The sequence below is a fragment of the Grammomys surdaster genome, unplaced genomic scaffold (assembly GCF_004785775.1).
Source record: "Grammomys surdaster isolate TR1022 unplaced genomic scaffold, NIH_TR_1.0 479, whole genome shotgun sequence".
Taxonomy (NCBI): Eukaryota; Metazoa; Chordata; class Mammalia; order Rodentia; family Muridae; genus Grammomys; species Grammomys surdaster.
This window is the reverse complement of record NW_021604898.1, coordinates 111,024-134,778: the sequence shown is the minus strand read 5'-3', so window position 1 is coordinate 134,778 and position 23,755 is coordinate 111,024. Positions and strand designations below refer to the sequence as shown.

Here is a 23,755-nt window from a genome sequence, read left to right as displayed (position 1 = left end):
CTTCTCTTCCATATGAAAAAGTATTTTATACATAGGACATATACACTATAAGAACTTCTTCCAGAAAGGTATTTATAATAGCAACAAAATTAATAAAGCATAAGAAATGTCTTAGAAAGATACATTTCCTTTATGAATGAAATTATTAAAATTTAAAATATATTCTATAAATCAAGGAGGAATGTTCATTTATGCCATAGAAGAGGACAAACAACACACAAATGACCATGACAATATAGATATGGAGTATAAGTTTGAAAGATTGCACTGACTATAAGAACTGTCACTGTTCCATGACAATATTTACTATAAAACTATAATACTTTTTGATGTGGGTTTTAATTTTTTTTATTTTTTAATTTTGGTTTTTCGAGACAGGATTTCTCTGTATAGCCTTGGCTGTCCTGGAACTCACTCTGTAGACCAGGCTGGCCTCGAACTCAGAAATCCTCCTGCCTCTGCCTCCCAAGTGCTGGGATTAATGACATGCGCCACCACTGCCTGGCCAGGTTTTAATTTTTTAAGTAGCATACATAGCATTAGATTTTGTTCTAACATTTCAAATTTGTTTTTGACTCTCCTCTTCCACATTTCTTCACCAGTCCCTTCAACACCTTCTTGCACCTCTATATATCCTTTAATAGTGTTCTCTTCATTGTCACAGATGCTTTATTCATTACCCTCCCCTTGATTCCTCAACATATATTTTGTCTGCATCTTCTGCTCTCCTTTTAGCTATAAATGTTTTCTCTCCACTTACGTTCATATAAACATGTCCTTGATTAACAAGCAACATGTGACTTGGTTTTTCCTGAGTCTGTCACCTTGCTGAATTGTTTGCAAGTCATCTAGTTCGTGAATATTTCATGATTTCATCTTCCTTTGTAGATGAACAAAATTCTACTGTGTAAAGATGTCATAGTTCCATTATCTGCTGATGAACATCTAAGATGGACATCATCTCTTTACTATCGTGAGTAAAAGCAGCAGCATAGGTGGATGTGCAAGCATCTCTGTGGTAGGACATAGAATCCTTTGGGTGCATTCACAGAAATTATATGACTTTGTTATAAGGTAATTTTATATTTAATTCTTTGATAAATCTTTGTATTTATTTCTATAATGAATGTAGCACTTTTCTCTCCCACCAGTGTAAAGTGATGATTACTTTTCCCCACACCATTGTCAGCCTTTGATATTGTCTATTCTCTTCATGATACTACTCATTCTAAGGTGTGCTATGTACTCTCAAAGTGTTTGCAATTTGCATTTCCTGGAAAGGAATTTATGTTGAACACTTCTCAGAAGCATTTACTGTGCTTTTGGGTTTCTTTTTTAATAGAATCTCTGCCCATTTCAATAACTCGTTTGAGGACTAAAGTTTGTGAATTGACTATTCACTGTTTAATCTTTATTTTCCTCTATAATTCTAAGTATTAAGCTCCTGATTAAAGTGAAGAAGTCAATTTTTTCGCTCACTCTGTAGGTTATATTTTCATTATGCAGTTACTTCCCCTTAAAGTGCAGAAAGCTTTTAGTTTTATACAGTTCTACTAGTCATCAGTTAATTCTTGGTGCATTCTGTGTGCTATTGAGTCCAGTTGCCTCTATCTGCAGCTTATATTGCTAATATTTTCCTCTGAGAGTTTTAGCATTTCAGTTTTTGAATAATTTAATATGAATGTTTGTGCAAGGTGGGGAGATTAAAACATAATCCTGTTTTCTGCTAGTGAATATCCATTTTATAAAAAGTCATTCAGGATCAGAAGTTCTGACCACCACGTCCAATCCAACATTCAAGTAAATATGATTGTGTGTTTTCAAATTGTCCTGAGAACTGCTGAAGCTAAGCATGGAAATGACAGGGAAACTCTGACCCCTCATTTATCTCTTTTACTAAAAACTTGTCATTTCCGGTCTGGCTTTGGGTCATTTCATATCTGCTTATGTTTGTATCATTATAATTGGAACTGGGTTATAACTTACCATTTTTTAAAAAGAAAACCAATACAACCTTGGATAGTTGCCACATTTGACTTTTCTTTACAGTCTGCCCAGGAGTCTTTATCTCACCATATTTTCAGCAGCTTTAACTCCTGTTTTATTCATTTTAATTTGCTTTGATTAATATCTGTTCATGCAGTCCATGAGGATCTCGCACCACAACTTTGATTTGCATCACCTCATTGTATTACTGTAATTATTTGTGATGTTGAATCTGATTTTGCACACATTTTGGATATCTCAATGTTTTATAGAAGATTTATCGAAGTATAGAATGTATCTTTCTTTTTTTTTTAACCAATTCTGTCAATATCTTTATTTAAAAACCAATTCCGTCAACATCTTTATTTTTTATTTTTTTTTGTGTGTGTACTATGCATTCTTTTTTTTTATTTTTTATTTTTTTTATTTCTTTTTTTTTGAACATGAAATGCTTTTTTATAGCATGTTTTACAAGGGGAGGGGGTAAGAGGGGCCAGGTGGTGGAAAAGTACAAAATCTTCTTGGCCTGTGCCTTGAAACATGTCATGGTCTATACGGTACACTGCCTTGAATTATGTTCTACCTGCTGTTCTTCAGAAGATATGGTACACTGCTTGAGTTATGGTCTCCCTGCTATTCTTAAGATGATATGGTACACTGCTTTGAGTCTATCTCCAGTTGCTAAGCAGGATCTTGCAGTTGCCAAGCTTTCATATCTTTTGTTTTAGTTTTTTTCACATATAGTTTCAAATATTTTGTTGGGTAAAAGGAAAATCCAGTGTTTAAGAGTGCATACTACCTTGGATTTGAGTTCAGTTCTTAGTTGCTGTCAGTGGCTCACAATCATCTTCGAATCCAAAAACAACAGGTCTCAACATCCTGGGGCCTACTAGCTCTCACACTCACATGCAACCAACCTCAGCACACACACACAATTTAAAACAAAATAAATATTAAAATGAAATAAACTTTATACATTTTGAGGATTTAATACCTCTTTCTAAATCTGATTTTCAAATATTTTCTGTTGTCCTTTTTGATGAATTTTGAATTCTGTTTCTTCTGAACTTACAACAAAATGGCACCTCTTAAAAAGTCTTTCTTTGAAAATAGACCCCCGGGCTGGGGAGATGGCTCAGTGGTTAAGAGCACTATCTGCTCTTCCAGAGGTCCTGAGTTCAATTCCCAGCAACCACATGGTGGCTCACAACCATCTGTAATGAGATATGATGCCCACTTCTGGTGTATCTGAAGACAGAGACCGTGTACTCATATACATAAAATAAATAAATATTTCAAAAAAAACAGAAAAAAGAAAAAGAAAATAGATCCCAAATCATTGTGTTTGATAGAAAGCAATGAAAATGTTAATCATTTGGGGACAAGCTACTAGAGACAGGATTTTGCTTTGTAATTTATTGATTGTCCTGGAAATAACTCTGTAGACCAGGCTAGCCTCAAATTTGTATGTTTGTCTGCCTCTATCTCTTGATTGTTATGTTAAAGATCATGCAACAACTTGTCCAGTGAATACATTACTCTTCAGTAAATATGTCCAAAATTTTCTATTTAATTATAGAGAATATTTACTTTGATAAAGAATAAAACTTTAAATAATATTATTCAATGGGAAAGCTATATAAATGCAATGAGGTGATAAATATATTATTTTAGCTAACATCATGAAATAATGCAATCTTATAATGTATTTCTAGGATCTCATGTCAATAATAAATTTATTTTCTTCTTTAATTGAATGAAAGTGGCTTTTGAAAATATTGCACTGGGAATTTTCCTCTTCTTCCAGATTACGGTAGGAATGATTGGAAATTTCGCAATACTATTTTATTATGTCACTCTGAAATTCACTGGAAAACATTTAATGCCCAAAGACCTAATCATAGAGCACTTGACTTTTGCCAGTTGCCTCTTTATCATCTCAAAAGGCATTCCACAGACACTGTCAGATTATGGATTAAAAGATTTCCTGGATGATATTGGATGCAAAGTGATAATGTATATTTACCGAATAACAAGGGGGATGTCCCTGTATGCAATGTGCCTATTGAGTTGCTTCCAAGCAATCACAATCAGCCACAGCAACTCCAGGTGGATGATGCTTAAACACAGAGCCACCAAGTACCTTGGTCCCTCCTGTTCACTCAGCTGGCTTGTGCACTTATTTCTAAATATCTTGACTCCAGCAAGAGTGTCAGGTCCAAGTTACAACAAAAATACAACTAACGGGATGATTTATGGTTACTGTTCATGGTTTGCTTCAGGCAATTTTGCAACTGCACTGTATGTGTTCTTATTGTGCTTCTGTGATGGACTGTGTCTGGGCCTCATGGCCTGTTCAAGTGTCTCCATGGTGAGTATCCTCTACAGACATAAGAAACAAGTCAATCATATTCACAGTGCTCAGGATTTTTTAAAAGTCTCTCCTGAAAACAGAGCTATGAAAACTATCCTCATCTTGGTGTGCACTTTTATCCTCTCTTATTCATTCTCCTCTACTGTGGCTGTCTTTACAACCTATTCTAAATATCCAGAGCTTTGGGGAGTAAGTATATTTACATTTCTAGAAATATGCTTTCCCATATTTTGCCCCTTTGTTCTCATCAACAATATGAAGTCTAGTTCCAGTCTGCTTCTACCCTGCTTTCACAGTAGATAACTTTCTCAAAGAATGACATGAGACCTCATTCTCTGTCTTCTTTATACATTGGCATAAGCTTTTGTAGGTTGTGCAATATTAACACAGCATTTCAAAACTATAAATATCTCTTTAATTGACTCCCATATTATGTACAGTCATCAGTAGTTATTTTATCATGGTATTTTTACAAAGTTTACTATCAAATATTGAGCAATTTTTGAATATATATACAGGATTATCATGCTATACAAAATGTTATATTAATAGTCAAAGTACAGGTGAACATAAAAAAATAAATACCACAGGGAGACCAGACATTATCTGATGGCCAGGAAAAGGTATATGCTTGTTTTGTTTTGGTGTGTGTGTGTGTGTGTGTGTGTGTGTGTGTGTGTATTCTTGTGGGTAACATCATTTTAATTTTTTTATAAATGGTTATTTTTCTTGCATGTATATTTGTGTACAACATGTGAAAAATACCTGAAGAGTTTATATCAGGGCACTGTCCCATTAAAGCCATTAGTAGACAATAGTTTTGAGCCACCATTGAGATGAAAATAACACCTGAGCAGTCAGTGCTCTTAAGTACCAAGAATTCTCTCCATCTCCAAAACATTTTGATAATATTTTAAAACTTAATTTGTGGGTGTTTGTGTGCATTATATATGTATGTATACAACATGCATGCCAACTGCCCACAGAGGCAAGAAAAAATGTATTGGATCCTCTGGAAATGCATTACACAAAATGGTTAACCACAGTGTGTTTGCTGGGAACTATACTCAATTTCTTTGCAAGATTATCACGTGCTTTAAAAAAGTGAGCCAGCTCTCTAGCTCCTAGGCATTGTTTATTGCTTCTCATTTATGGGCGCAGGGCTATTTATTCTCTACACCAGCAATGGAATGGTTTCACCAAGATTGAAATTGGCTTTGCTGACCTCAGTTGAATCTCACCGGAATATCTTCACAGTTATATGGACAATGAAGGCTAACAATTCCAAGTACATATTGTCAACTTGACATTTCTACATATGATTTTTAACTATAAAAATCAATCTTTTAATAAGAGTCTATGTTATTTAGGTCAAAATGGTACAGGCATCCCAACTTTAAAATGCATAATGAATCACAAGGTGATAAATTCATGTATACCACAATTTATGGAAGAATACCAAAAAAAAGCAACAAGGATATATATGTATACACATACATACACACACACATGGGGGGGTATATACATGCTCATATACATTTCTGTTTATAGAAACCCCCAAACATTTATGATCATGATATATTTTAATCATTCCAGAAAACTGAATTCCATTATAATATCAGAGAAATGGATAAGGATGAACCAGGAGTGGGTATGTGGGGAAGGATAATTAACAATAAGAATCCATGAAAATGCCATATGATAGGACTGTGAATGTCTGTCTATATGAGTATTTCTTTTGGGCTATGCAGACTATTATGTTCATCTTAGAAGCCATAGCCATAAACAGTAATGTGTGAGATGCCTCCTTTGAGTTTTTGAAGACCCCCCTCCCCCCAAAATACAGACTATTCCCAGTGCTCTTGGTTACTAACCAGAATTTTATGATAAGACCCTCTTGCTGAAGACAACACATGCTTTGGACATGAGATATGACAAATCAAATTCATATTGACCGGGATGTTTCATCTTTGCTGGGTTTATTCCATACAACATGAGGTGCATTCAGGATTTTGGAGTAAGGAATTCATTAATAATCTTAGTCAGCTGTGAATTCTGTGACCTACAACATTTACTGTCCTAGTAAGTAAAATACTCTCATTGCTACATTGGTAATACAAACTATTATTGCAGTAAGCAGTCACTTTCTGTTTGAATTTGGTGCTTGATTTATAGTAACAGTTTTCAACTAATGACTTGTAACCATTGGAAAACACTTACTTCTAATGGTCTTAGGAATTGAGTCACTGCTCCATAGAAAAATTAGAGTTGTGGCAACTAAAATAAATTTCTGAATGCAGGTTCCTAAGATCAGATGAAATATGTGTTCACAAATGTTTGTGACCCAAAGATTGAAAACCACTGCTCTACAAAACACCTAGTGCTACAAATTGGGTCAGGAATTCATGGTTGGGGACCTCACAGGCACCATAAATGCCATTATTTTGATAAATGGACATAGTTTCAAACTATTCTCCAAGTTTTTATCTAGAGCCATCAACTAGTGCAACATTCAGAACTCATGAGTTTCTATGTATTGTGAAAGTGGTTTTCACACTGACCAAATTGCAGAGAATGAGTGACTCTGTAATGCCCAGTCAGACATGGGATGTCCATATAATTCCCCTCCTTAAAGGCTCAGGTAACATAATGATAATTATGATGGAAAATTTCAGAGAGCCAGATGTGAGAGAGGATCAGACAAAAACTATATCTACTGGATATGTCAGAACACTGCACTCATGAACTCACAACATCTGTGGTTGCCTGTATAAGACACACACACAATATTAGGCCAGTTAACCTTCTAGTGTGAGGGAGGGGTTCAAGACACTCCAGCCCTAATGGAGGAACTATTGACAGTTCATGACTTCTGGACAGGAAGAGGCAGTGTTTCATAAATTTATGGGCCCTAGGAGGTCAACCAAGCACTGAATAACACCTTACACACCTTTGAATATAGGTGTACCAGAACTTGTGATGGGTTATAGAAAATAGAATGCATGAAGCTGGGAGCAGTTAGGAACATAGCGATAGATCTATAGAACTTAGGAGGACTGCCAAATGGGTAAACACAATCTAAGTATGTTGTATACATGTGTAACATTAAAAGAATTCAGGAACATTTTAAAGTACTCCAATAACTGTAATCTGTTCTTAAGACTATACAGGAAAACAACTGCATATTATAACCCAATTACAGGGAATCTCAGAGCAAATAACACCCAAAAGGAGGCTACACATTTATCTATCCATACAAATTACTTCACAAACATTCAGTGGATTACAACATAGTTTATAAAGAATGAATGGCAAATGCACAGTAAAACTTAATCTATCTTTAAGAAAATGTGGCTTAAAGAGAGAAAGACTAATGCATCCTTTTCCTTCATGACTCTCAATTTAGTTGTCCTTCTGAGTTAAAAGAAATCCTCAAGGATATCTGAGCATTGGGACAGGCTCTCAGTTGTCTCACATTTAGCAAGAGCATGCAACAAACTGTATGTTCTTAGCTTTGGCTATTTGTTACTTCTGCATCCCTCCTTGTGTCACTGTACATTCAAAGAGATGATTCCTTCCTAATTCTTCCAAAGTGTTGATTGCATTTGTTCCTGTGATTTGGACATGTTTGTACTACACATAATTGGTGGAAAGTAATTTAAAAGTCTGTCATTATGTAGATGGTGTTATGGATCTGTATTTGAGTTTAAAAGCATTTCTATCAGCAAATAACATGGAAGAGAATGGGTCAGGTTCAGAGTCAGGCAGGACATAGGAGTGAATGAGGAATATCACAAAAGGAGTATTACAACAGAGTGGTCTTGGAATTGGCGTTTATCAACCATGATTTCTGATCCTGTATTCTCACATATGGCCCATCCCATAGTTGTAATTATTTCCTGTTTTCCACAGAGTTTTAGATACCAAATGCTTCAGTGAACAAGGTGTAACAATTGGCAGTGGATTGAGGCAAAGGACAGGAGGCACCCAAGAGGAGTCTGAAGCACAATATAGAAAAGACAGACAGTGGACCAGGCTAATATTTCTCCACAGAGAGAGAGGCATGTGTTTCCTTTGGGGAAATATGGTGGCTGATAAATCTTATGTGAGGACTGTGGTCTGGTGGAAATTAAAATGCTTTGATCAAATTGAGTAGATTTTTGTTCTCTTTTCCTTCACATTCCTTTTCTAATTTTTGCTGTTTTAAATTGAGAATTTCATGAAGGACACAAATTCCAGTAAACTGCTTCTGTAAAATCCAGTCAGGTGTCTAAGAGCTGAGGCAGTGTGCATTAGTGGAGACAAACGTAGGTGTTGGACTTGTTTCAGTCAGTTATGAGTTCTGTTGAGGACTCATCAGTAAATTTACAACCCACCCTCAATTAAAGCTTTTATATTTAGGTCATCTTTGCTCAAGAGTGGTTGTCTATGGCTAGTGATCATTGAGATGTACAAAGAATTATAAATATTAGGAACAAAACCCAGTCACATAGCAATGTGAAGTGACAGTTGAAGAGGAAGGGACCACCAGCAGAAAAATGACTGGACTTGGGGGATCAGAAAGCCTCAGGTGCCTGAGAGGGAAAACTGCAGATTTATAAGGTTTCAAGACAAAAAGCGACAATTAAACATTTTAGGCCAAGACAACAAAATGGCAGCTACTACAGAATTAAAGTTGAGATCCTCAGAACTCCAGACAGAAATGACAATTATGAATTATTGGTCTGGATTATAAAGTAGGAGCTTCTTCTAGAGTAGCAGCAACCACCAGAATTACAATGTAGAAAAGCCAAGGCTTCTAGGCACAAAGTAACAGCTACACATCCCAGTGGCAGCCAAAAATCGAGATAGATAAGTCGATAGATAGATAGATGATAGATGATAGATAGATAGATAGATAGATAGATAGATAGATAGATAGATAGATAGAGTAGATAGATAGATAAAGGTTCATACAGAATGAAAGACAACTGCATGGTAAAAAATAATCTATCTTAGAAAATGTGACTTGAAGAAAGTGAGACAAATGTCACTTGTTGCCTCTCCTTCCTTCATGCCTCTTATTTTGAATGTACTTCAAAGTTTAAAGAAATCTCCAAGGATGTCTGGGCATTGGGAAGGCTGCTAGTGTGTTCTATATTTTTCAAGGCCAAGCAACCAGCTTCATGTTCTTAGCATTATATGCTTAAAGAAGACATTGTATGCCAGAAAGGGGAACAGATACTTGGATCTGAAATGACAGTAGTTGTGAGCTGCCATGTAGATACTATGAACTCAGTCTGAGTCATCTCTTGACCACTGAGCCATCTCTGCATTTCTTGGCCCTAAATTTTGTTATGTTCTTTAGATCCAAACTCAAGTCATTAGAATTTTAAGTCAAGCAATTTTATCCACTGAAATATCTTTCCATCCTATGTGTGCTTAAAATTCAAGAATGTAGTTCATGTGAGAAGAGAGTGAGTTCCAACTATGAAGAAACAAAGATCTGAAGCTCACAGTGTTCCAAAAGGCTCCTATTACTACTCACCTGTATGGAAATTGGATTTCTCCTTTCACCTTTTCAGGCCCTCAGATAGAATTTAAATCCTCATAGTATGGCAAGGGTTGTTATGCACTGATCCTTTTCTCTGTTCCCATTCAGGATCTGAAATGAACTTCAAGTACTACTAAGTAAATAGGAGGTGATAATGCCCGGTGATGGAAGCTGTACAAAGCAATAGTATCCACAGAGAGACACCAAAACTGCAAATGTTTTCCAATAATGATTGTGATTCCACACATTGTGATTCCACAATGATGATTTTTTTAAAAAAAAAGGAAGCTACCTTATGGAATTAGGTTAAGCCAGTTAAAGAAAGGGAATTGTCTGCAGATGGTGGTAATGGGTTTAGGCTGGTAGATGGATTCATGTTCGTTCACATCTGCTAGTAACCTACTATACAAGAAAGGAGGTGCCCATGTAGAAGGGCTTAAATAGTGACGGGGAATACTCTTATGTCTGTCTGATGACTCTTTCTCAAGCCTTATATCTACTTTTCATGTACCTATGCAGTGTGCATGCAGTTCTTGCATAGTGGACAGCACAAGCTTGCCTATTTCAGACTAGCACCATATGTGTTGCCCTTTTGAACATTATTATTTAAAGCTTCTTGACAAACTTGAGTGATTTTCTTTTTGTTTTTGTTCTTTTTGTTATTTTTTGAAACCCTTTTTAGTATTTTGTTTTCTTTTTTTTTCAGAGTGTGAGTGATTTGCCCGAATGTATGTATGCTGTTAATGGGTTTTTCTTTGGATTTAGCCATAAAATCAACTTTGACAACAAAATTTTGAATGTCTATGTCATCTCCAATACTGATTATGGCATTGTATGTTTGTGTCATCTATGCTTCTTCAAGGAACACACTTGAGCACTCCAAAAACTCATGGGAAAAGGTTCCTTCCAACTCTTCATAATTTTTTCCTTGAATTTATCTGTGTAATTTATTCTTATTTATACTCCATGATAATATTATGACAAAGTGATCTGAAAGTAATTTTCAACACTTCAGGTAGATGGTGTTACGTGTAATAGAACCACATCATACAATGTAGAAGCTACTTTCTGCTAGGCTGGACTATTTCCTTTGCTGTAGAGGCTGCTTCTTGCTAGTGAATGCTCATTTATGCTATATGGTATCTGCTTACACCTATATAGAAGCTATTCACTGCATGTGGAGGCTTCTTCTTTCTATGTAAATTTCCCCTATTCTCTATATCATGTGCAAATATAATTTATTATGTAGGCAGAGCTTCCCTGTTATAGTTCCCACTTTTTTAAGACTGTAATATTTTTGTTGTTGTTGTTTTTGTTTGTTTTTTTCATCTCACCAGTTAGGTTTATTAAAAGACCATATGCTTTAAATCCTAAGTACAGGACCAGACATTTACACAATTCTTAAGATTTTTTAAAACTAATTAAATAATCACAAGTCTACTTAAGATAAATCTTACAGTATATATAAAATGTGTCTTATGTCAAGAAGAAAGAAATAGATATATAGGTTTATTGTTTTTTTAATTCTTTAGGAGAATCCATGTGTCTTAAAGGAGGATTTTTTTCAGTGATTAGCACAATAGAGTATTAGGCACACTCTTTTTACATCTCTATGAATGGATAGCACAAGAAGAAAAAATTTCCACAATTTAAGCACCTCAAACTTGCCAGGATTCTGAATAATTGCTGATAGAACTCAAAAAGAGAAACCTGCCCAGTGATGAGTTAACTATCTTTGTTTTTTAAATATTTACTTTTATGTGAATGAATATTTTGCCCATCTGTATGTATGTTACCACATGCATGACTAATGTTCATGGAGGTGGGAAGAGGGCTTAGGATCATTTGGATTGGCTGTGATGTACCAATCACCTCCTGGGAACTCAACAGGATTCTCTGGAAAAGCAACAGTTGTTTTTGTCTCCTGATGTAACTCTCCAACAACAGAGTAGGGTTTATTTTAGGAAGATATATTTTATTCATAGAAAAAATCTTCATGATAGCTCATACTGATAAGGTATATCCAACAATTGTCAATATAAATTCTTTAACGTACATACAGTAGAGTTCTCTACAGCGTGAAGCTATAGAGTGATACAACATGAATGAATCATTTAAAAACCTTGACCTGGAGGATGCAATGCACACAGAACTATTATGTTTTCATTCTCCTTATGCTTTAGTACTTGGAAATTTTTAATGAAATCTGGACATGCCACACTGAGGTTACTGAGACAATTTTCTTGTAGATATGAAGAAGGAAACAGCCTAACCCTAAGACTCCTAGTAATGGGAGATATGGAGCCTGAATAGGCCATCTTCTATAAGCAGGCAAGCGTTCCTGTGGAGGAATGGAGACACCAACCCAGACACAAATCCTTCAAACTAAAGTTTGTCCTACCTACAAGATGTGCTGTGGTAAAGGTAATGCAGAAATTGTGGGAGTGGCCAAATGAGATACCCAAAGGCTAGAGGGTGTAGCCAATTAAGTATCTCTTCCCAGACCCTCCTCCTACTTGCAAAAGGTATTTAACCTCAGGCCTGCCCTGAGAACATGGGTACAGCTTCATCTATTTTCCACCATGACAAACATTTTAAAACCATGGACTACCTCTCATCTTTGGGGCCCACCACGGGGAACCGTGGAGAAGGTCTTCAACTACTGAGCCACCACCTAACCTCCTGCCGAAGACCCCTCTATGGTCCAGACAGACAGACCTAGCCAAGACCCAGCCAAGTGAATCACCCTGACCAAGACTCTCTTTTCCCCGTGGGCCACCGCTGGAGCTTCTCCCCTACCCCCTTTTTGGCTGCAAGTCAATCCAGCCCATATGGCCCTATCTTGGTCCTTCTGTGGCCTCTCAGTGGCACCTGGGAGTCCAAGGGCTGAGGCCAGTCAGTCTCAGGCTAATTTCTGGCCCAGGGATCCCCAACCCAAGAGCTCTGCCCCTGTGGGGGGTCTCAGACACTGTTCTCTCCACCCCGAAGCAGAATCACATGGTTTCTCACAGCCTGGCATCTGCCCAACGTGGCGTGAAGTGAGCACTGTTGAATTCTCGTGTTTCTGCCCCCGTCAGCCGTGGCGCTAGCCCCTTGGGGTGGCAGACACACTGGACCCACAACTCAGCCCAACAGAACCCACAACTGTGTGAACACCATAGCCCCACAGAGGGAGACACTGGGAGGAAAAGAGAAAGGGAAAACTGCAGTTGGGATGTAAATAAATAAAAAATAAATATTCTCATATTCATAATCAGTCTTTCAGTGCACACAGAAAAACACATGCATCTGTGTGCTACAATACATTTAAAAGAAAGTTCAGAGTAAATCAACAACAAATAAGGAGCTATACATTTAACTAGACATATAAATTAGTTTGTGAACATGGAATGGACTATAGTATAGTTTAAAAGAATAAATGATAACTGCACAGTAAAAAATAATACATCTTTTAGAAAGCATGACTTGAAGAAAGGGACACAAAGATCAATCAATGTATCTCCCTACTTCATGACTCTCAATTCAGTTATTCTTCAGCATTTACAGAAATTCATTTTTTGTTGTTGTTGTTTTGTTTTTTGTTTTTTGTTTTTTCGAGATAGGGTTTCTCTGTGTAGCCCTGGCTGTCCTGGAACTCACTCTGTAGATCAGGCTGGCCTCAAACTCAGAAATCTGCCTGTCTCTGCCTCCCAAGTGCTGGGATTAAAGGCGTGTGCCACCACTGCCTTGCAAAATTCTTTTTTTTTATTATTGGATATTTATTTACATTTCAAATGTTTTTCCTTTTACAATGTTTTTGGAAACCTCTTATCCAAATCCCCCACCCCCTGCCTCTATAAGGGTGCTCCCCCCACCCACCCATCCACTCCCATCTTCCTGCCCTGGGTCTTCCCCTGCACTGGGGCATCGAACACCCTCAGGCCCAAGGATATCTGGGCATTGCAAAGGCTCTCAGTTGTCCCATATTTATCAAGGCCGTGAATCAACTTCACGTTTTTAACACTGACTCTTTGGGTTAAATGTTCAATAAATATTTATTAGGTTAATGTGGTTTATAATATCAGTTAGTTCTAGCATTGTATCTATTTTATGTCTGGACAACCTGTCTATTGGTGAGAGTAGAGAACTGAAGTCTCCCACTATCAGTGTATAAGGGTTTAGTGGTACTTCTTTTATCAACTTTGCTGTAGTGGGATATTTTCCTGCTACATTTGCAATAAGACTTGGTGACTGGGCTGTATAAAAGGTAGGTGGAGTGAGGAGTCAGGAGGAGAGGAGAGGAAGCGAAAGAGACTAGTGAAAAGAGGAGGAGTCAGCAAGCAGAGATGGAGAACCATGGATGATTCAAGAGCAGTCCTGGGTAACAACTTATCAAAAGGTTAGATTTTGGGTAACAATTCTAATTGTGTGGGCATCTTATTAATTGAGCATTTCCAAATATATACATCCATTGGATAATCTTTAAGTATCAAGAGTCTTCATTCTACCAGGTACCATGGGCATAGTGGAAATGGTCTGGGCTCAGCCGAGCATTGTAGACAGCGTGGTGGATTGGCTGAGCCAGACACCACATTGGCATCTCATAGGTGCCAGGGCCGGTGTTTCTAGATAGCCAGAGCCTTGGTCCAGAGTAATGGGAAAATGGTGGCTGCCTGAGAACAGGCCAGACTGAACCACGTTTTTGTAATATTACCCCCAACACCTTGGTTCCCTTCTATTTGGTTCAATGTCCTCTTGGTGGATGTTTCATTTGATAAATATGTAGTGTCTTACTTCATCTCTTCTGATTAACTTTGATTTAAAGTCTATTGTTTGGTTAAATATAAATATTTTATTTACTATTTTATTAGATATTAAAATGGCTATTCCAGCTTGCTTCTTTGGAGCATTTACTTGGAATATCTTATTACACCTTTTTACTGTGAGGTGATATCTATCCTTGATGTTAAAGCGTGTTGCTGGAAGCAGCAGGAGTATGTATCCTACTTTCACATCCATTCTGTTAGTTTGTGCCTTTTTATTATTGTAGAATTGAGACCATTCATATTTTGAGACATCAATGAACAGTTTTTGTTGTTGATTCTGGTTATTTTGTTGTTACCGTGTGTGTGTGTGTGTGTGTGTGTGTGTGTGTGTGTGCCCTCTTTTGATATTCTGGTGATGGATTATTAAGTCCCTCTGTTGACTTAATTATGGTTAAGCTGTTTCAGTTGGTGCTTTTCCTCTAGCACCTTCTGTAGGGCCAGATTTATAAGTAGGCATTTCTTCAAGTTTGTTTTTATCTTGGAATGTCTTAGTTTCTCCATGAGTTATGATTGAAAGTTTTCCTGGGTATAATCACATGGGTGGTGCTTGTGGTCTCTAAAACTTGGTAGCACATCTGTCTAGATAGGATTGGGAAAATTGTAATTCTGTGTGTTGGCATCAGGTCTTTTCTTTGTTCAGTAGATTTTTTTTTACTTGGTTTCTGTAGTCATTGCTGGTTCTTAGGAGGGTGTGGTGGTTGTGTGTTTTCTGGTAGCAAGTTCTTCTGGGGTCCTGATAGGTGTGGCTACTGGTGGCTCAGGGTTAAATGTCTTTCTGGGCATTGGGAGATGATCCTTATAAATGAGGATTGTTTATGGGGCTGGTTTAAGAAGGCCCACAGGAGGAAGAAAATAATTCCTCCCTCCAGGGTGTTTTTTCCATTAGGAATGAGAGCACTGAGTGAAGAGAAGCCACAGTAAAAGGCCTTCTACAGAGTTGGGAATGAGACTGGAGAGTCTCTAGAAGGTTGGTGGCCAGCTATCCTGATGTATTCAACAGTGAACAACAAAACAAAATGCCTCAAATGATGGATGTAGAAGGCAATGAATGGCAGTGTATTCCATTCTCTGAACACCAAATGTACGCCATGTCATTCAAGCACCCATATTCTCACATATTCACAAATACCAAAGATGCACCGAAGATTAAAATGAGAAGATAAGATCTGGATATATTTGTATCTTACACACATATTCTAATGTAGTGATTAGGTTTTTTGAGTCAAGGAATTACTAATGCTATTTATTCATAGCTCCTCTCTAGGTACATACTCAGGAAAGAATTTATCTGATTTTACTTTTGTTGTAATAATCTATGAATTACAACATTATTTTCTTTGAAATCCTTTTTGAAATTTAAGCTTTCATATATTAGAAAAATTATTAGAGTTCCCTGAGGGACAAGCATGACTGCATAGAGGTTGATGTCAAAAGTATCCCCTCTCCAGGAAAAAGATATTGGGATGGGTATGGCCCTCATGCCTCATGGGACAATGACAGGGAGACTGGAGCCATTACAAAGTCCCCTTCAATTACTGGAGGTCAGGCTTCTATACCCGCCTTCACAAGATTAGAATCACCACTGTCCTTTTATACTTAGAGAAGGTAGGAGATATCAGGGGCAGCCCTGCTTGTACACTGAAGGCCTAAAATCAGCCATAGGCCTACGATCAGCAATAGGCCTGTCATACATGTATACTAATACCAAGTCTTGGGTCTCTGTGGAAAAACACTGAAACAGATGGCTGTAAGCTATTGTAAACAGGCAGCTTTTGTGGAAATTTACCAGCCTGAGTAGTCATAGACCTTGTAAATAGGTAGCCTTGGTGGATAATACCAACTTAGATAAGGACAAGTGAATCATAGGCAGAGTCATAGTGACCTGTCCCCTGAACCTTCACCCAGCCGATACCCAGTTCTGAAAGATATCTATACTCCCCCTGAACACCCACGCACCGGTGTCATCCCCTTCCCCACATCCTGCCTTTTTGTGTTTAAAAATAAATAAATAAATAAATAAATAAATAAATAAAAATAAATAAATAAATCACACACACACACCAAAAAAGAAAAAGAAAAATTATTAGGAAAACATTTATTTATTGCCAATAACATGATTACACATTCTGAACTGTGGTGTATCTAGCTGTTTATTTAATTTTATTTTTACTTAAAATAATCTTCAGTTTTCTCATATTTATATTATTAGTAAATACTGTGTGTCCATAATGATTGGTTTCATTATGACATTTTTAGATGTGTACATAATATAGTTTGATCATATTCACCACCAGAACATTAATCACTCTTCTTCTTCTTTCCTCTCTCATTTTTGCTGATTCTTCTCTTGTTCCTAGTTAAACTCTCTTTTACCTTCATGTCTTACAAAAGAATGGTTGAAGAAAAAATTTTAAGGGTAAGGCCATTGTACCAACACACACACACACACATTGAGGTCATATGTGTGCTTGTATGTGTGTGTAGTCTCATAGAAATTTTCCTGCTACAACTGAATTGCCATGGTCACAGTGTCTCTTCATAGCAATAAAACACTAACCAAGACAGAAGTTGGCATCAGGGGCTAGGATATTGCTGTGATAGGCCTGACCATACTTTTGTTTGGAGGAATATAGAACACTTTGGGACTTTGGATTAGGAAAAAAAATGTTGAATAATTTAAGTGGAACATAATGGGCCATACCAGTAGGAGCATGGAAGATAGTGAACTAAGCGGGCCTGGTCCAAGAGGTTTCAGAAAACAATGTTAGTATGTTAGTATGTGTCCTAGAGACTGTTCTTGGGATATTTTGGTAAAGAGTGTGGCTGATTTTTGCCCTTGTCTGAAAAAAATCTGCCTGAGGCTAAACTGAAGTGCTTTGGATTAATTGCATTTAAAGAGATTTCAAAACAGTCTAGTGTGGTCTATGTTGTGTGGTTACTGCTGGCTATACTTCTGAAGACCTATGATGAAAAGGAGCAGGCTGAACAAGGAAAGTTACAAAATGTACAATTTGAGGAGAAAAGGAATATCAGAAAGTAGAATGGAGTTAAGGCCTGATTTTAAAGAGATAAATAGATTAAAGAAAATCCTGGTATAAAATGGAGCAAAGTGAGTGGTGACCTCATGGAAAAACTCTACCCAGCTAAACTTCCAACTAGTAAAAAAGAATTAAAGAAAAGCTTAGATCCTGACTTGTTGATACAAGCCTTTATTCTCAGCACTCTAGAGGTAGAGGCAGGTGGATCACTGAGTTTGAGGTCAGTGTGGTCTACAGAGTGAGTTTCAGGACAACCAAGCTTGGGCAATAAAGGAAACTACTGAAAACAGAAAACTGGTGAAGATGTCATTGAATGAGGAGACCGTGTTTTAGCCCCAGTAATCAGCAGAATTGTGAAGTTTCAGCCATGTGGTTCTAGCTTTAGAATAAAAAATAGAAGAAATGGGGTCATGGAACCTCCTTGGGACACTAAACAAAGCCACTAAGAACAGGTATGTGGCAGGGGTGTCCCTGCATGGAACCCTACAGAGGTCATTGTGTGAAACTGTGAAGGTGAAGTCTGGATTACTTTGGAAACCCCAAGATGTGGGAAATGTCAGGGCCATGGGATATCTGCTGCCCACCAAAAAATCTGCTAACAGGATAAAGAAGTATGCTACAGTGAAAGGAGGTAAACATCTGAAGAGTGTTTTGACCAGATGATTTCTGATTGAATCTGTAGCCCGTGTCTCAAGAAGAAATTCATGCCTGGTTCTGTACATCTGGTCAAATCCCCAAGGTTTGGAAGATCATAGGTCTAATAGGATAACCTTTAACTGTTTTGATAAAGGTTCTTTTGACCAACTAGTCTTTTAATTATGTATATTTATGTTCATAGAGTTGGGCTACACTCAACTTTTGTTAGACAAGCTTCTTTTGTAGTAGGCACTGGTTAATGCAAACTCAGAACTAGCCAAGCACTGAGAATGAGTGATTTTAAATCCTCACCCATAGACATCCCTCCAGGGTCAGGGGATATGTCATATAAGAAGAAGCAGAAAGATTAAGAACTCAAACATGGATATGGAGGAATGCTATAAAATGCTGTCTTCTGTGTATGACATATCTGCTGCCTTATGATCTGAGTATCCACACAACACCTATGCAAAATCATTCCAATTTTCACTGGCATATTTCAGCATGGGTAGGGGAGGAGTTACTCCTATATAAGAAGCTCTTAGCAGGGTATGGGTACTGAGAACAGGAGAGTCACTTTTCATTGGCTGTTTGAAAACTCATACATTGTCAAGCCATACTAGATGACCCTACCCATGAGCATATGGGCAACACTAATTGGACTTGGTGGGAGGTGTTAAAGAAAAAGATCTAGCCAAGAAAGCTGTGAAATAAGAAGGGAGATCTATTATAAAACACATATCAGGGAAAACGGGGGGGGGGAGACATGATTAAACCACATTGTACATATGTTGAAATTTTAAAGTAATAAAATATATTAAAGAAAAATAAACCTCAAAAATCCAATGGCAATTTCTAAAAACTATGCCACCCAAATACAGGCACACTGCTTTAGAATCCATTTTCTAGAAAGGTCAAAGAAGCCTCACTTATAATAGGTAAAAATTGGAGTCCATATAGCATCTGCTCACATACATAGTTGTGAATACATGCAATGGACTTTCTTTAGACACAAAGATAAATGGACACCAGCAGCACAAAAGCAAAACAAACAAACAAAAAAACAAGTAAGAAGAACTTAGAGAATGCTACTTAAAAGAAGTTAGATATAAAAGACCCATGGAATCTCTAATTTTAGTGTCCCGTAATGCTGGTTATGTAACTTCTGAAATCTCCCAAGATATTAGGTGTTGAAGAAACACTGCCAGGTCTGCCCAAATCAGGACAGAATCATATAACTGCTTTGTACTATCCTGGAATGGAACTTGGGTTGATTTCCTTGTGACACATTATATACTTTAAGGACTCACAAAGAAGTTTTTCCACCAACTCCTCATAATTGCTTCTGTGAATTTGCTGTCTTAATCTGCATGTTTTCATTACAGGCAATTGAAGCAAAGTTATTGAAAAAGTATTCTCAATCCCCTAATGCAGATTTTGTCATGGACCTAGAGTTGAAAGTCACAGGTCCTGTGAGGAAGAAAAACAAGAATAATAAGTCTGTAAGTGAAGAACCAGAGTCTCATCTCAACAAGACAGTCTATGCCTTACTACAGTGTTCTTCCACTGTCGTTTCACAGAGCACACAGTAAGTACATTTTCTCTTTATACCAAGTGATCAGAGCTCCTGCAGGTGGAAGGGAATAAGGGAGAGTCACTATGGCTAAGTATTGAAGAGAAATCCTGAAAAGACTTTCACATGAAAAAGAAGCTATTTCCTGCTAGCAAAGGATAGACTATCTCCTGCCTTTCCCACTCTGTAAACCAATGCCTCCCACAAGCTCCAAAGTTTCTTCCTATCATGTAATACCTCCCTACACTCATTTATGCATATGAGGTGTGTGTGTGTGTGTGTAAATGAAAATTTCCATATATATATAGGTATGTCAATAGATAGATGATAGATAGATAGATGATAGATAGATGATAGATAGATAGATGATTAGATAGATAGATAGATAGATAGATAGATAGATAGATAGATAAGATTAGTTTAGATTAAATTAGATAGATGCTAAATAACATAGTAGGAATTTGTGGTAGATGTGCATGTGGTGCATGCAGTGGACAGAAAAGTGGTTTATGTCCTCCTGTATCCCTGTCTGCATTATTTCTTAAAGAAAGGTCTTTGTCTGAAGTGTGTGTGTGTGTGTGTGTGTGTGTGTGTGTTTGTGTGTGTGTGTTTGTGTGTGTGTGTGTTTCTAAGCTAGGGGCCAGAAACACTCAGCAATTATATGCAGGTTGTGTGATCTAAACTCAGGTGCTGATCTTGCCCTAAGCACTCTTACTTGTTGAGCAATCTCTCCCACACCTACATCACCCATTTTAGGCATAGAACTCTCCTCGTTTTCTTCTCTTCTATTGGAAAAAAATACTAATCTTTCTTTTAGGATTTATTTGTATTATTTTAAATAACATTTCTTTGTAACATTTCTTTGTTTTTGGGTATGAATGTGCTGGAGCCAACAGAGCCCAGAGGTATCAGATTCTACCTGGAGATGGAATTCGAGGCAGCTGTGAGCCATCCAATATGGGTGCTGTGAACAGAACTCAGATTCTCTGAAGAAGCAGCAAGTACTCTTAGCTATTGACTCATCTCTCCAGCCCCCAAGTTTCTAATCAGAAAATCACAAGTATGTAAACCAATAATGACCTCATAAAAATCTTTTATGTAACTAAAAGAGATAAAAGAGATAATTATTTTCTTTAAGTAATAGATGCTTTAAACTGGACACTTCTGTGTGACTGAATAGACAGTGTGTTCATTGAGCAGCATGGCTCATACATAGTGTGAGTGACTGTTCTTCTCTTTACATACTGAGCCAGAATTCCCATGTTTCAACAGAGAATTATTTAAGTTAGTTTTGGAAATTTTGAGAAAAAAAAATACCCTTCTGCATCAGTTTGGGGAGTGGCAGGGGAAACAGAGTTACTATTATCCTCAGCCCCTCACTGTGAGATTTGTGAAGTCTTGATTGAATCAAATCCAAAAGAGAAAGCTCACTGTTGACTGGTGTGGTTTTGACCATTCATAATGTAGTCTGAAACTCATGAGATTTTAGGACAGAAGTCAGGTGAAAAAAGTGAAGGATAGTCCTGTCAATATCAGAGCCTCAGAAACTACATCCTGGAGTGGTCAGGGTCAGGCTCAAGTGAGGAGCACTGCAAATGGAGTAGGGCCACACAGAATTTTGGAAACTGCTGCTTCTGAGTGCTTCCCCTCTGTGAATCCATTGTGATTACAGGCAAGACTTCTGTAACTCTTGATACTCAGGCTGAGAGACATTTTTCTGCTTTTGCAAAATGAATTTATGGAGAATTTTCCATTAAAGTATTTCAGAGAGATGACTAGCCTATGTTTTCTGTTTTTGATATTTTATCATTTTCCCTCCATATTAATGAAGAGATTTCATACTGAAGCTACTGACAAAGTGTTTTATGTCTAGACGTTCCATTATCACTTTATATCTTACCTTTATTGAATGAATTATTACTCACTATAGACAGATGGAAGGACTGAACCCAACACAGCATTTATTATGAAATCTGACACATTTGAGCTCTCTTGTTTGAAAACATTGTCTATTACCTTATCTGATTTTCCAGCATTGCTCAATAGCCTGACAGTTCTCTCTTGCTGTGTACATTGTTTTCGATTGTTCTCTTTCTACTTCTCTTAATCATAGAATCTTTATCAAACAAGTACACGAGTTAGTATAAACTTATATGAATGGAACAAAGGTAGCGAAAGCCACTAGGAGTGTCTTCTGTTACAGGGACTATCACGAACACCTTCATACACTGGAATCTCTTAGTACCATATATTCATGGCACAATGATAAGGAGATGCACTAATAACTAAACTGGTCTAAGACTTCTCAGAAGCCCTTATGAAAAAGAAAAAGGAAGCTAGCTCTGTGTTGAAGAGGGGACTTATCCCACTGAAAAATCTGGAGTTATTTGTCTAGGCCTTTGAGATAACCCATGCTCCCCTTGTGCAACATTGCTTGATAAGCTTTCTGCTGACATCATCCCAGTTCTCCCCTGAAAATAACATATAAGATGCTGTACTTTTTTTTTAAAGATAACTTATAAATTTAATTTAATTGAAATAAATTACTTTTTGAAAACAAGACAGAGATACATGGTTTGTGTCCATTTGCATGTCCCTTGTGTTATAACAGTATATCGACTTTGATAATGCCTGCTATCTAGGACCAGTGTTCCTGAAGTTCACATACAGGATCCCTTATACTATTTGATGAAGTAGAAAGTGTGCTTTTCCATCCTTGTGAAGGTAAAGGAACATTTAAGTTGTATGCTATTTTCCTAGGACATTCAGAACCTTTATATATTCTCAGAAATACATACATACTAGAAGGGACTGAAATATCCACAGAGGAATCCTTTCAACAAACAATTTTGTGTCTGCTTCTTTTTTTAAATATTTTTCATTTTTTATTTACTTACATCCTGATCATATCCCCCTCACTCCTCACTTGCCAACCTCACCCTTAAAAATCCCTTCTCCCATTGTTCCCTCCCCTTCTCTCAAAGAAGGGGCACCCCCTTTGGGTACTACCCCACCCTGGGCCAGCCAGTGTCAAAAAGTCTAGCACATCCTCTCCCACTGAGGTCCAACCCGGTAGTCCAACTAGGGGGAAAGGGATCCTCTGGCAGGGAACAGAGACCAAGAAAGCCTCTGTAGGAAGTCTAATCCAACTCCTGAATGCTCCCTGGTAGGGAGCCTAGTCTCTGTAATTCCCCATGGTCCCAGGTTAGTTCTACAGATCTTCTTGTTGTGTCCTTGACCCCTCCAACTTGTTCACTTCTATCCTCCACTCTTCTGCAAGTCATGAATGTTTCTTAGACCGGTTGGTAATATGTACAGTTTTTCACTGACTCAGTGATGGATTCATTCATTGATGAAATCCATTGTGAATCTTGCCATTAGCAGCTTTTTGAACGGCTGATAGAAATGTCTTCATTTACTCTTCTTTCTTCAGACTTTTATACTTCATTGACTCCTTAGAACGTTTCAACTGTTCTGTGGTGAGCTGATTTATTTATTATCTCATATGTTATATCTCAACTGCAGTTTCCCCTTCCTCATCTTCTACTAGTCTTCCCCATCCACTCAGAAAAGAGCAGGCCTCCCTAGGATATCACTCAAACTGGACATAACAAGATTCACTGTAACTAGGCACATACTATCACATCAAGACTGGACAAGGCAAAACCACAGGGGGAAAGGAATCCCATAAGTAGCCAAAAGAATCTAGGATAGTCGCCACTCTATCTTTTAGGATTTCCACAAAAACACCAAGCTACTCAGCCATATACATATACATATACATATACATATACATATACATATACATAT

The 23,755-nt window shown here is 37.4% G+C and overlaps 1 pseudogene across 1 annotated transcript; it reads left to right on the top strand.

Moving 5' to 3' along the window:
* The first annotated feature begins 3,676 nt into the window (after positions 1-3,676).
* On the top strand, positions 3,677-4,673 carry LOC114632981 (annotated as a pseudogene). The gene has a single exon (XR_003713158.1). The product of XR_003713158.1 is annotated as a vomeronasal type-1 receptor 4-like (transcript).
* The last annotated feature ends 19,082 nt before the right edge of the window (positions 4,674-23,755 follow it).